We start from the raw sequence: 15318 nt of genomic DNA on the forward strand, positions 1-15318 counted from the left end.
TGATTATTAGGTCGTGGGGATGACCTTGAGGATTCAATAATAGAGATGGGAAACTTGGAAGAAGAACGGGGAGATCTATAAGTAGCTCGAGGGCTAACGGGAACCAAGGCTGACCTTGCCAGAGGGGGGTAATCAAGAGGATTCTGGTGGATTGACGGCGAACCTGCGCCAAAACCCTGGAAATCATTATGAAAGGAGGAAAAGCATAGTTGATTTGATTGGACCAGTCCTGTTGGAAAGCATTGGTAGCCAAAGCCTGGGGGTCTGGACGCCAGCTGTAGTACCGAGGGATCTGGCTGTTTAAACGAGAAGCAAAAAGATCGACCGAGAAGGGACCGAATTTGGAAGAAAGAGAGTTGAATACTGAGGGGTGAAGACGCCAATCGCTCGAATCTTGGAGATATCTGGAACACCAATCTGCGATTGTGTTCATCTCTCCTGGAAGATACTCTGCTCGAAGCGAAATCTGATTTTGGAGACAGAATTCCCATAGGCTCTTTGCTAGCTCGGCCAGGGGTTTTGACCGAGTACCTCCAAGATGATTTATGTAACGAACCGCAGAAAGGTTGTCCATCCGGAGGAGAATAGAACAGCTTACCCTGTCTTTGGCGAAGGTTTGGATCGCAAAGGAACCTGCAAGAATCTCTAAACAATTTATGTGCAGATATGACTCCTCTCTTGACCATAAACCTCCAGTCGAGAACTGAGCGCATCTTGCGCCCCAACCAGTCCGACTTGCATCGGATTCTAAAACAAGATCTGGTGCTGTAGAGAATATTGCCCGGCCATTCCAAGCATCTAGATGATCGAGCCACCATTGAAGTTCGATCCGGGATTCGTGATCCAGCAAGATTAGGTCTTCGTAAGTAAAGCCCTCTCTCAGATGTCGGATTTTTAGACGCTGGAGTGCTCGATAATGAAGGGGACCTGGAAATATAGCTTGAATGGATGATGCTAACAGACCAATTATCCGGGCGAGACCTTTGATCGTAAGTTGTGATTTGCTGAGAACTAAGTGTATTTCTTTCTTGATATGGGAAATTTTTTGGGCCGGAAGATGAAGAGTAGCCTTGATAGAGTCTACGAGAAACCCCAAGAATTCCATGTGATGAGATGGAATGAGGTTGGATTTGTCGTTGTTTATCAGAAAACCTAACTCTTGAAGAAGAGAAACTAACATGTCCACATGTTGTATGAGAGTGGATCTGTCCTGGTGAAGGATTAGGAAGTCGTCTAAGTATACGATAATTCTGACTCCCTGAGCTCGTAGATGAGTTATGACTGGTTTCAACACCTTGGTAAAGCACCAAGGAGCCGAGGAGAGGCCAAATGGAAGACATGTAAATCGATAAAATTGGCCGTTCCACTGAAATTGTAGAAACTTCCTGAAGGAGTAATGAATGGGAATGGAAAGGTATGCATCCTGTAGGTCTAAGCGGACCATCCAATCGTTTGTTAACAACGAATCTCGGAGATGGAGAATAGATTCCATCTTGAAATGGTGATAAACGACAAAATTGTTGAACAATTTGAGGTTTATCACAGGACGAAATTTCTTGTTCTTCTTTTGTACGAGAAACAAAGTGCTTGTAAAGCCTGAAGGGTGAGGAGCGCATGGCTCTATCGCATGCTTGAGGAGTAAAGAATGAACCTCGCGAGAAAGAAAAGTGTTTTGCTGTTCGGAAAACTTTAAGGGTTTTGGATGATGATGTTGGAAAGGAATCGAGTAGAGTTCTATGTGATATCCTGAAATTGTCTGCAGGACCCAAGGATCTGCGGTTAGAGACCGCCAATTTGTCACAAACAAAGCCGTCCGGCCTCCCACCAACAATGAGCCACAAGGAGGAACGCTTACCTGCGTTTTGGGAGCCTCTGGACCTGAAGCCACGTCTGAAGGAGCGATACCTTTGTGGATAGAACTGTGGCTTGTACTCCTGAGGGTATGAAGAGGAGCCTCTGGTCTGATTGACCGCACCCCTCTGGGTGTAGCGGCCGGCAAAGCGGCTCCTGCCTTTGCCGGCTCTTCCAAAAACACGGGAGTGAAAGATTTTGTTCATGGAAGACTGCGCCTTGTCCATTGAAGCAAAAGTTTCAACATACTTGCTGAGTTCTTTGAGGAAAGAGTCTCCAAACAGCAAACCGTTGGCTTCTGGACCCGTCTCCTTGGTTGCGAGAGAATTGAGTTTAGGGTCGATTTTAAGGAGTAGACTCTTCCGCCTTTCCTGTGCCATAGAGGCGTTAGCATTTCCAAGAAGACATATCGCCCTTTGGGCCCAATTAGAGAGTACAACCGGATCCACTTTGTTGCCCTCCATTCTAGCCTCTTCTGCTAGATCCAAAATTCTAGTGAGTGGACCGGAGATATCCAGCAGCCTGTCCTGACAGTTGGTCCAGGCTCTGTCCACACCTTTTTTGGGATCTTTCCCAAATTTTGTGAAAAACATTATGATATTTGGATCAATGGCCGGAGTATTAGTGATGTTGTTCGGTAGTGAAGGCCTGGGGCACTCAGATTTGAGTCTGTTACGTACCAGTTTCTCTAGAGGTTGACGTAAGTTCTTAAGTACGTATTCTGATACATGATCACAGGGAGTCCATTCAGTGGAATTTGGGTGACGGATAAGGGATGGGTCAAACATCGGTTGGCCCGCGAAGTCCACTAAGGTATTTTTTAATTTTGTTTGAGAAGACTCTCCCAGTTGACTCAGAGAAGTTTTACGCCTCTTCTCCGTAGGCCCTGGCCAGATCATTATGTCTGGATCCTCCTTATCCGAATCTTTATCCGAATCTGAATCACCCATGTCATCATCAGTATCTCCCAGATTAGTGATCTGTATAGGAAAGGAAGTGCTAGGGGTGGAAGCCTGGTTAGAAACTTTTTTAGCCGGAGAGTCGGAGTCATCCTGAGCCTTGTCTGCCTTTCTTTTTTTTGGATTTAGAAGGCGAGGCTGAAGAGATTAACTTTCTAATAGAGGCCTCAAATGTTTTAGAAACCCCCGAGATTGAAGCAGAAACCGCTTTCTGGACCGAATCTTTAATAAAAGAGTCCAAATCTTCCTTGAATTGCTGAGCGTCATCCTCTTCTGAGTAATTTTCCATATTCAGAGGAAAAAAATTGTAAATATGATATTCCGAATAAATAACTAAAATTTCCCTTTCAACAGGTTAAATAAATAAATGAAAGAACCAACCGTGAAATAAAGTGCTTGTATTGAGAAAAAACGGTGTTTGACAAGCCCAGTAGAGTGCACTATGACGATGTCGTAGAGGTTTAAAACCGTTCCAAACGTAAAGGCGCGACCGCAGCCAAAGAAAAGGACGAAGAAACTTGAGCCAAAGGAGCGCTGCCGAACGCGTGTACGCTGAAGCAATGCCGCGGAGAACAGCCGGCAAGCCTCAGCTGAAGAGAAAAAACAGCTGATCTGACGCGCGTTCAGCTGTCAGAAGCTCCGTCCGCTCGCTTGAGAGGAATGCGGCGGATAGAGCGTGCGCGCGCGCCCCAGGCGTTCAAGTTAGAACGTTGGGGCGCGAAGCGAAGGGAAAGGAATTTCCCAAATATTCAGGAGAAAACGGAATGATACGGAATATAAGAAGACAAAAACAACATACATTAAGTGGAAACCTCGAACAAACTATGCCCAGGTTAAATATATACACGCAAAACGAACATTAATAAATGAGTAGAAGATAGTACTTATCTTGACTGCTAGCAGCAAGAAAAGAGGACTTGTTGCTATCAGCCAATATGTTTATACCCCTCTGTGCATCTGATTGGTTACATACTCTATGACATATTGTATGACATATTCGTTATTGTAGTTTCCCAGCGGGGTTTGCTGGGATTTGTAGTTTCTTGGCTGCTATTTGAATTAAAGCAAGAGAAGATAAGCATAATAGGAGCCTCGGTGCTTGTAATAAAATCTCTTGCCAATATTTCATACAGGCTTCAGATCTGAATGTTCGACAATAGACAACATAATGGCACTAACACTTCTTACAGGTAAGGTGTTGAGCCATAATAGATCACTATATGTCTGCAAAAAAATCACATATGAGTATGTTGTCAAACTGTGATCTCAGCAGGAACCAGATAATAACTATATAAATGTAAGTATAGTAAAGGAACTTCAAAAGAGCTCACCCCCTTTGAAACTTACAACAGCAAATGGCATCTGAAAATACTGAAAAACTCAATAAAACTCTGGATAAAGCCAATTGTCTCTAGCATCATTAACCATCCGGCTAGCAAAACATGTATCTCGTTTTTGTATCTACTTTGTAGATTAATCAGCCTTTTTTGATAAAGTAAACCGGAATGTTCTATGGTCTAAACTCGTTGAACTTGGCATTGATGCTCACCTGTTACACCTGGCAATGTTGGTACATTCCAAAACCTGGCTTCAAGTCAAAATTTCAGGCAAACCAGCCATTTCTTCCAAGGTCACAATAGAAAACGAACTGAAGCAAGGCTGCATCCTTGTCCAACTCCTTTTCTCTATTTATATTTCTGACATAGATTCTTATATTCACAGACCCGTTTTCTTCCTCCAAAACTGGGAACTTGCCTGATTAGCCACTTAGCATATGCCGATGTCCTTGATATTTGGTCACAAACCCAAATAAACCTTCAGAGTCAGCTTATGACATTGAATGAACTTAATCAGAAAAATGGTTTGTCAGTTAATATCGCAAATACAAAACTTATTTTTTTGGAAAGACGACAAGGAAATTTAACTGGAAACTTGGCCAACAATCAGTTGAAACCGCAGATATCTATGATTAGCTAGGCTTCACCTTTGATACAAAGCTGATCCCTCTTCATCACCTGGATAACTAAAAATCAATCTTGTCCGTGCTAACTAAAGCTTTGAAAAGTTTTGCACAATTATACGGCCGTTGTGCTATTAGTCTGACCATTAATGCTCTAAACGTGAAGCTTGTTCCAGCTCTGTCATATGCTTCTGTAGCATTCAATGTCAAAACTTGGGCACACTGGAAATCATTTACATACAAAATGTAAGATCACAATTCAACATTTGCATCACAACTCTTCATGCTATGATTTGCCTCAAGCTACATCTTTCATATATGAAATCTCTTTATCTCAAAAAATCAATTACTTTTGTGACTGTGAGATGTGAAATGAAGATTCTATGAGGGGCACGATTTACCAAGATCCTGTTCCTGAACCCATCTAGCCCTTCCCCACTTTCAATTAATGTATTTTCTGCTCACTCATGGAAAACAGTTTCCCACCGGTTTGATCTACTGAAAATGTCATAAGCCAACCATAAACATGTTATTAGAAAAGGTCTACATAAGTCATTGAGAATGAAGGATTCGGTGAACGTGTTCCAGTGCAAGCATGCAAGATATCTCCCGGAGTCCTGTTTTCAGCCTAGGCAGCAGTACATCCACTCAAAGCCGGAGACTGTAGCACAACAAAAATCTTCCTGAAACAGTTTGAGGGCACTTGGAACACCATGCATCCCCAAATTACCTGCAGGCTCTGTAATAACACGGACGAATCTCATGAACATATTTTATGTCTGTGCCCTGACTTACATAACGTGCAAACCAAACACTCGCTTAGCACCTTTCAGGAAGCTTTTGCTTTGAACAATAATAGAAGCCACAAGCGAATGTTTTTTCTTTACAAATCAATGGCTGCATTGGAAAATCGACCATGACCTTGGAAATGGGGTAAGACAGACTTTAATCTGCAGCTGGTCATAAATACGAGGTCAGCGTTATGACCAATTAGATCACAACAGTCGAACTATACAAAGTGCTGCCAATAAGGATCCACAATCTGACCTCCTCTTTGGGTCATGGGCTGTGGCTTGTTTTTATTTATTTATTTATGGTATTTTACATAGAATGGGGTTGTATTTGTATTTCGTTTGCAGGTGATTTTGTGATTTCATTTGTTTTAAATTGTAAAGAATTGTAAATATTTACACAATAAATTATTACTACTACTACTAATGCTTTGAGCAAAATTTCTTACAGCAAGTGCAGCTGTACCACATTAGAAGACAACAAAAGGCAAATTTCACAGCTTCCTCCCTGCCACAAGTAGTACTATAGCTCTGTTCCCTTTGTCATTGCTGTGACTTTCAGCTTAATTATTGACATTTGTATATTTATGACCTGGTTTCAAGACAGCCATATTAGAAAAACAAATAATCTCCAAAATGATGTCACCCTGGTCACTTGTGGTTTTCACGTGTCACGTGCACGATGATGGCGTACTCTCGGCTTTCCAAGAAGAAAAAAAACATAGGAGCGCTATTTTTAGTTGTATACGTAAGAGTGTGAGAGGTGCTGACCCTTTAAAAATGCACTCTCCTCGTCTTCTCAGGCGAGGACCATCAATTAGAGACGAGAAGCGCGTGTCCCTGTTTTGGACTGGATTAGTTTGAACAGCTCTGGTGCAAGGATTTTCACATCTCAGGCACTTCTTTGTGTTTTGGCGCTCCCTTCCCACTAGCGCGAGGGATATTTTTTTTGCCCCTAGTTGCTGTCTAGCACCTCCTTGTGGTGGTGTCGTCGGGCAGCTGCCTACTCTTGCTTTAATGCTGCGCTTAGGAGTGTCTAAACGGACTGTTACCGTGGGTCTTCTCGCGCCAATGACGTTCAGAGAAGAAATGCTTTTGACGTGATGCATCGTTTTTGTGAATAATGTTAAAAGAGTAAAGCAAGCTCAAGTGGTAAAAAAATAATAATACATGAGACCAAAAGCGCGCTTACTCCTTCGCTAGCCACTCTCTCCATGGGGTATTTATTTGCAAGTGGCAGGATAGCATAATGCCTTCTACTTAATACCTAACAATGCTTCCCGCTGAAAGATTTCGAAACTGCCTTTAAATTGTGTGTTTCTTTCTCACGAAGTACCGAAAGAGTGATCTAAGTTTTAAAAAACAAAGCACAAGTACGCCAGAAATAAGTTCTCGCCAGGTTTGCACATTTTAGACTAGGTAAAATTTTAAAAAACGTATTTTTATTAACAGAGCACACTATTAGGCCCGTTATATCAATCAAATCGATGTTCTTGAAAACATGCTGTGTAGAGATTTTCACCAGAGCAGTTTCTACTCAATGTGTTGATTTTCATACAACGAGGAAACTATTCATTTTGCAAACGCTTAACCTAACGAGTGTTGAATGAAAAGGACGTTTTAATTTTTATAACATTAAATAAGAAATTGATAAATTTGCTTATCTCTGTCTGAAAGTCAAGATGAATCATTTTTTAACATTTTAGTAAACTAAATCTTTGATCATAGTCTGGAAATCACGGCGCACAGAACAATCCCTATAGAAAGAAACGTTTTACAATATTACAGTGCGTAATAGAAACTAAGTAAACCCTGGGATCTTTCCACTTGGCCCCTACTATCGAAATGAAGCCCAGACCCCAAAAGTTAATTGGCTTTGAAGTATTTCTTGGGCATTGGTAAGGTAAAATACGTTGCCGAGGCACTCTGCATAACGAAGAATATCATCGTTATTTGAATGCCTGGTTTAGGAATGATGCCAGTGGCAATTACTGTAAGCAAATGGCAACAGTGAGACAGTGTTAGGGTCAGACTAGGTAGAAAATAGTTCCGGACACCAAAATAAAAGTAGCCCCCATTAGCAAATCAGATAGGGAAAAAAGTAGCCTTTATTTGCAATTCGGGTCAGTTTTGAACTTTGAAGACTCTGAACCAGTGTTTTGCAAGGTGTGGGAGATTGTGTGGATTTGTTCTTGCTGTAGGCAATATTTGTGCAATATCAGGGAATTCAACAGTAAAAAACGGACTACCAGACCATAGAAAAGGCCCACAGACAGTCAAAAAACAGCTCACACACATAACAATGAGGCTAGCCCTTCAGAAACTGCCAGGTCCCCGTTAGCTAGTCCTTCTGTGGACACTACCTATATTTTTGTGTAATAAGGAAAGAAATCTGCATGTATTTCACATAGATCTTGAGAAAATTAGTACATGCAGAAAAGAGAAATTCTTAAAGCGAGACGTGTGTTGACTCTAAAATTATCCGGTACATGACAAAATCAGTGCTCCATCTTGGAAGTGCTCTGTGAACAAAGGACACTTGGAACTAGGAGGCATACCGTACAGATTATGCCATATTCTAAGCAATGGAAATAAATGCAACTCAGCCAAGTGCACTGGTCACACAACTACACAAAGCATATTCGATAATGAGACCTCAACTGGTTGTTCGGAGCTCCTCAGCAAGCTGGCCCTGAATCATTTTAGGACTATTTTAATATAACAAACTTGGCATATTAAAACAATTTTTAATTTTTACAGGCTTTGCAATTATTGCAATACTAAACTTCAGAAACAGCCTAGCTGAGTAACACTTTGTACACATTTAGAGGACATTCAAGTAATTTCAAAGCCAAGATAGGTTTTCATATTCTTGAGGAAGACTTATAACTGGCTTCTTAGCATTAAAGTGATTTCTGAAAATCATAGCCAAGCAGGAACAGACAAGATACATAATCCACAGCCCTTTGCATTCCTTCTACGTGTATGATCACGGTGGGGTAATAAGCAAGAGCATGCCCCCTGAATTGCCACCATTAAGGCACTGTTGTAGGCTTTTGTACAGAAGTGCAACCGAGCACCCAATCCAAACAAAGCCATTAAAACTGAGAAAATCTTGCAGCGTTGACTTCTTATGGAAGAGGGGCAGCCATTTTGTTATCCCACGCTAGGAACCGTATGAAAAAAGTATTGTTATTCATGGGTGGGATTTGCAAGGGGGATTTGTTTTGTCCAAGTATGTGTGCCATTTCTATCCTGTGTAAGGAGCAGAAAGTAAGCACAAAATACGAGAAAAGAGCCACAATACAAATGGCTCCGCCGTCCGTTTTGCTGACCTCTTTAAATATCCAAATGTAAACTGGAGGCAATGACAAAATAAAACGGAGCAGAGACAAAAAGGCACCCACGAGGAGAAACTAATTGATACCAAGCATGGAACGATTTACTTTTAATCCTGTTAAGGACAAAAAGGAGAAATGAATGAGCTCACTTTTCAGCCATCTCTCTGGCTGACTGGGCTGAAAGAAGACCGTGACTAAATCTGACATTGACCCCTTCGCCTGGATGGAAGCTGAAAGAATTCCTTTGAGACCTTTTTTCCTTGCAGCTTTGTGATGGCAGGAAGTGGCGGTGGGAGAGCGGGCACAGTGCAGGGCACGGTCACATAGGCTAGGTATCCACATTCATTGTAAAATGCACCATTATGGGCCGCGTAATATCATTCATCTGGTGCTCAAGAAGGGGTCTAGCCTAGAGTGAACTGAAGAGGGCAACCACGTTCTGACAATATTGTGGTGGGAGCTCTCCATTATAATCCTATTGTGTTCAATGAACAGCATACACATGTTCCCATTACGTTTTTCGAAACTGGTGTCTCACTGACATTAGGGGTCAAAGACTTTTGTTCATAGGGGATGTAATGTGTGTTAACAAATTATTAATTCCTTCCTCTTAGTTCCTTACAGACAGCTACACATCTTGTATCCTCTTCTTAGAAGCCCATCTCAGGATTCTTTGCAAAGAGGCACTCCAATATTTCAGCTCATATTTACTAATCTGGGCGAGTGGAAGTACACTGAAATGTCAGGCCATAGAAAATAAAAAGTTTAAAAACCTCTTGCCAGGATCAGATCACTTGGATAATGTCGAGGATATGTTAACTAGTATTAGATTAGGGTACCTACCTCTAGCTGCTATGTGCTCTTTGGAAATGTTAGGCCTTAGGTCGTTAGTCTTTGACACGCCTTTGTTAAGCCTAGCTAATTTTTATATTTCATCTGCCTATTCTAGCTCTCTGCCACATTAAAAACTAATTAAAGCCTGTCAGAAATAAAGGAAAATGGCAACAAGTGTCAGAGGCTGATAAATACTTTTCGGGAAGATAATAACTGATGGATTGTTTATAAGCCACATGTAAGAAAAGTGCCAGTTTATGCATGGTCATCCTCATTTTTTGCACTGACGCTGCAGTTTTTTTACTCTGTGGACTGGAACACTGCTGTTCAGGCCCACAGCATGTGCTCTGACACTGAAAACGTGGTTAAACTGGCTGAATACTAATTGGCTTCTCTAACATTCAGCTAAAATCACAGTATATAGTGCAGAAAATAAACCCATGGCATAGAAAGTTAAATGTCACTACAGACTGCAGCACAATTCAATTGTGAGGTTGAATTTTTAATAAAAAATGAGGGAAAGTAACTGTTAAAAAGTTACTTATTCCCTATCTAAAGACCTCAGAGGCTAATTTACAGTACCTCCCCAGGAGCAGTCCAACAGGAGCTTGAGATAATAAGGTATGCCAACTGCTCCTATTGTAGGGATAATGGCCCAGGTGTGGGGAGTTGTTTTTCTTCCACTGGCAGCAAGACCAGTTGCGGGTCCTCAAAGGCTCCTGCCCTGTCACAAGTAAATGGAGAGGACCAAACTTTGTCCCTCTTGTCAGATATTCACCAAATCCATTGAGAGGAGAGCTACCCCCAGAACCAGTTTTGAATGACCACTGAGGAGAGGATTGCTCATTACCTCGGCTATAATTCTTGGTGGGCACACTGGCTCTGCACAAGTGGAGAAGGGTTCCCATCTTGGATTTTGGAGTAATGTGCACTACAGAATAGCTTGCTGTACGACAAACAGGAACTGCTATAATTTTGGTAGAATTGTCCTTGGGAACCTTTACCCCATGGATTAGGGAAGAGCCAGGAGTTACCCCCATCCAGTAGCTAGTTACAAGCCTGCATATAACAACCAAGGCATCATTCTGAACCTGTGGAAAGAAAACAGAAGAAGTAGTGCAACTGATGTTTGTGACCCATGAGGGGACCTGAGGGACTGGACATGCTCCCACTTGCACACAGGGCAAAGAAGTTGACTCTAAGGAGAACTAGCTGCAAGAGGCCTTTCCCTGAAGTTTCCACCTGGCCAGTTGCAACTGGACTGGACCCTGCTGGTGGTCCCTGCTGAAGTGAGCCTTGACTCTCAGGTTTTGTACCTGAGGTCCTGAGACCCTTGGATGTGTCTACTGGGACTTCTCCTCCCAACTCTGAAAAGCTGGGACTTAAAATGTTTTTGGACTTCCAGACCAAAAGAAGACAGAGACTACCCACCGAAAGTTGTGACTTTGCTGGGCTGAAGAAGCCAGTTTCTCCAGCTTGGGGCTTCTCCGCAGCAGGAAATTCTTTTCAGCAGGCCCTTGGCAAGAAGGCACCCAGGCTCCTGGAATTATATTGTATACAGTTGATAAACTTGTTCCTTTGGAAGAGTCGGAGCTACAAAAAAGAGATAAAGGTCCTGATTACGAGGCTGGTGGTCGCAGTGATGGTCAGACCGCCTCACTCCAGGTAGTCCGACCGCCACCTTCCAAACCAGGATGGCGAGACCACCTGAAGACTGCCATCACCACCAGAAACATGGTTCCTGACTGGCTGACAGTGGTCGTGGTGCTGAGTTCAGCGCTGCCGCACTGTTCACAAATCCAGTTTCCATCAGTCTTTTCATGACTGGGACCCCTCCATGAAAAGGCTGGCAGGAATACAGTGCAGGGGGCCAGAGGGGGTTCTTTGCACTGTCCATGCCCATGGCATGGGCAGTGCAGGGCCCCCCTGACCAGCACCTTCAGAATGCGCACTGTCTGCTCTACAGGCAGTGCACATGCCAAGGGTGCTGTTGTTACGGTATTGGTCTCGCCGAGACCCATACCATAGCACTATTCCGGCCAGTCAGTCTGTCAGGAACGTTATAATACAATGTTGCTGATGGTCAGCCTGGTGGGACCACTGTAATACGCCAGGAGGGACGCCACCGGCATGACGGCAGCGTCCTCCCTGCAGCTTTGGTGGTCCCGCGGTGGGACTCCCTAAGTCCGGAAGTAGAAATCATGACCAGATAAAGGTGTGAAAATAATTCTGCCATCTTGGTGTTAGACAGAGAGGGTGTTAGAAGTCTGCACACACAATCATGCATTACCTGATATTGTGGGCCAGTGAGGGCAACGGTGTGAAGACAGTTTGTCCACTCACCTTAGTGTTCTGCAAGGGAAACAGAAGGTACTGTTTGCAAAGCAGCATTCCCAAGGGAATGAGGGAGTGGATAAAATAACAGAGTCAGCCTACTGAGGTGTTCCGTGATCTGGAAGGACCTCACATTGGAGTATCGCCTCAAGCGTCTCTGGTGGGCAGCATGTGAGAGTATTGTCGGTACCACGCCACTGGTATCAGCACAGAAGGAAGATAGTGGAGACAGTATTAAGTAATGTGATTGTCAACACGTCAATCTTCCTCACTCACATGCATCCGTGTGCACTCATAGTCAGACTTTCTGATTCACTGACACAAAATAAATGGCTGTGTAACTTGATCGCAGAATCAGCGAAGGAATTGAGCATGTAACTCCTTTCCAATATCTTTAAGGGAACCCTTAACTTTTTTCTCCTCTATCAAAGTTTCAAGGTGCCTTTTATGACAGTTCCAAGACTTTTAGTCAGTCATCCGCAATAATGCCACAAAAGCGCACTCAAGATTCAGGCTATTATTGCTTCAGAAGGCCCAAAAGCAATAATGATTCAAAACACAAATTACAAAAATTAACTCCTCACTTGAACACCGAAAACTATGACCAAGCTCAGTAATATAGTTAGATGCTATGCGTGTGCATGTATTCTTTATATTTGCACTGAGCTGCATTGTTTGTTCTTTTCTCGTTGCAGGGATTGTGACACTCTACAGTGGATGAGGAGTGGTCCCGTGGGGCATAATTCCAAGGCCGCCTATGCTTCGGTACACTGAAGGATGACTCCAGCGAGGGTGTCGCTGCTGGTTTCTTTGGGAGGTATAGAATTGCTACTGTGCAAAATCAGATCCTGTGGCTGTCAGCGCAGAGACCATCTTTGCCAAAGGCACAATTTCAAAGAATGGGAGCATCACTGTTTGTGGCTTTTACGCCTAGCGCCAGCAAGGGTGCCATGATCATGTGATCTTGCATGTCTCCCTTGCCGTCCAAGGGGAGAATCCTGGGATATGAAGTTGTGATTTTAAAGTGCTAGGACAAGGAGTCCTAAGTCTGAAGCGCTAGGGCTCAATAACTGTATGAGCCTACCATAGCACACACAGGCTACTTGCAAGCGTGCACACATTGTTTGAGTAACTAAAGTCTCACCCATGCTACCATTCCTCCATATTCACTGTGTAATTAGATTTAATAATAGTGGGGATAACATGGGGTGCCATTGGTCTGCACAAACACTATCACAGGTGGACAATATAGCTAGGAGTATGTGTGCATACTTGTGGACATCCATAACAGAGGGGCACTGTGTGATAGTTTGTAGTAGGGGGCAGAGAGAATGCTGCGTAAGCGGGTAAGGTTAACCCTGTGAGCTTTTACCTGATTGATTAGGGTGTGGCCAGGCGTTTCCTTCACACACAGGCCAGTGTCAGGCATAAATGTGGCACCACCAGTAACCTCCTCAGAACACTTTATGGATCTGTGGCAGAACAGAAGAGGTCTGGACCTGTGAGCTGAGAAGAACCTAGAAGACTAAACCTGCTTTCCCACTTGTGCCTAGAACAAAGAAATGGATTTCAAGGGTCATAAGGCTGACGTCCTGTTCAAGCTACAGGAACACAACCAGTAACCAGAGGCCTTTTTTCTGCAACTGCCTAGTTGGCAAGTTCCAACTGGACCTGCTCTGAACTGAGCTGCTGGCCTCTGTTGGAGTGAATCGTGCACTCCAAGAGCTGTCCCCAAAGTCCTAGACCCTTAGCTGGTGTCAAAGTATAATACTCTTACTTTTTCTGAAACCTGGGATATACAAACTTTTTGGCTCCAAAGTCCTTTTGGAGGACCTAGACCAAGTCGATCGGATGAAGGTACACAGCCTCAGGCAGAGATTCAGGTTGCTTCCTGGTAGACCTGACATTCTTGGCATGGTATTCCACCATATCTTTTGCCTTCATTCTGTTTTGCTGATTTTGTTTTTGTTGGTATTAGGACTCTGTGTACTTTTTCTCTGCTAACCAGTGCTAAAGTGTTCTCCCTATAACATGGTACAATTGTGATGTAATTGGTTGGTACGTGTAATTTACTTGTAAGTTCTTACGATAAGGTACTACATGTACTCTGGCCTTGTAAATTAAAAGCTTCTAGTAGGCCTGCCCACTTATTGTGCCACATGTCTCAAGTCTGCCATTGCAGCAGTCTGTAGTGCAGTTTTAAACTGCCATTTTGACCTGGCAAAATAAACCTTTTGCCAGGCCAAAACCTTCCTTTTTGATACTTTCAAGTCACCGTAAGGTAGATCCTAAAGCATAGGACAGGGTGCATTGTATTTGAAAAGTAGGGCATGTGTGCATATTTTTTATATGTCCTAGCAGTGACAAACCCCTAAAGCAATTTTCACTGTTGTAAATCCTATCTCTCCCAGTAACTTACACTGGGTTACTATATCACATTTAATAAGTGCTAAATTTGGACTGAAAGCAGATAGAGATATGCTGTTTATCCAAATGAACTGTAATAAAAAATCCTCTTTAATAGAAAAGTTGGATTGTAGGTCACAATCCTGAAAATGACAGTTTTAGAAAGTTTGCATTTTCTTTTCCTAACCATTTGTGCATTCTGCAAGCGTCCTGGTCATGTGGCTGTGAATGTCTCTGATGTTGGTGTTTGTGTATTGCATCCAGACAGTGACACAAAGAGGGCCTAGATGTGAACAGGATGGGCCATTTTGGCAGGATGACTGGGAGGGACTGTACCCAGCCCAACATACACTTCAAAGGGCTTTGCCTCTTCCGCACACAAAGGAACCTGACACCAGGCCTGCCCTGTCTTTTGTCACCCCAGACAGCTTGGAGCCTTGAAAGGGGAAGAACATTCATGAACCAAATATAGGGGCAGGACAGGGAATTCCACCAAACAAAGGCAGGCACCAGGAATAAATATTGGACCCCCAGAGCCACGCTTTAGAACACTTGGACCTGTGGAAATTACAGAAGAAAGACGCCCTGCAGCCTGAGGACTGCCCTGCTGCTTGAAGGACTGCCTTTCTGTCTGAGAAGGAAGACTGACCAGCTTGCCTTCACCCAGACTAACCAGAGTGACTCCAAAGGTCTGTTGGGTGAGCTCATCAGTAAGCTGCAGAGACACAGCAAGCTCCAGAGGCCTCTCTGCAACTGCCCAGCTGACCTGCTGCGCTGGACCTGCCGGGACCTTCAACTGGCCTGCCTGAGCCTGGCTGCTGGCCTCTGCCTAGCATGAGTCC

The sequence above is a fragment of the Pleurodeles waltl genome, chromosome 1_2 (genome assembly GCF_031143425.1).
Source record: "Pleurodeles waltl isolate 20211129_DDA chromosome 1_2, aPleWal1.hap1.20221129, whole genome shotgun sequence".
Lineage (NCBI taxonomy): Eukaryota > Metazoa > Chordata > Amphibia > Caudata > Salamandridae > Pleurodeles > Pleurodeles waltl.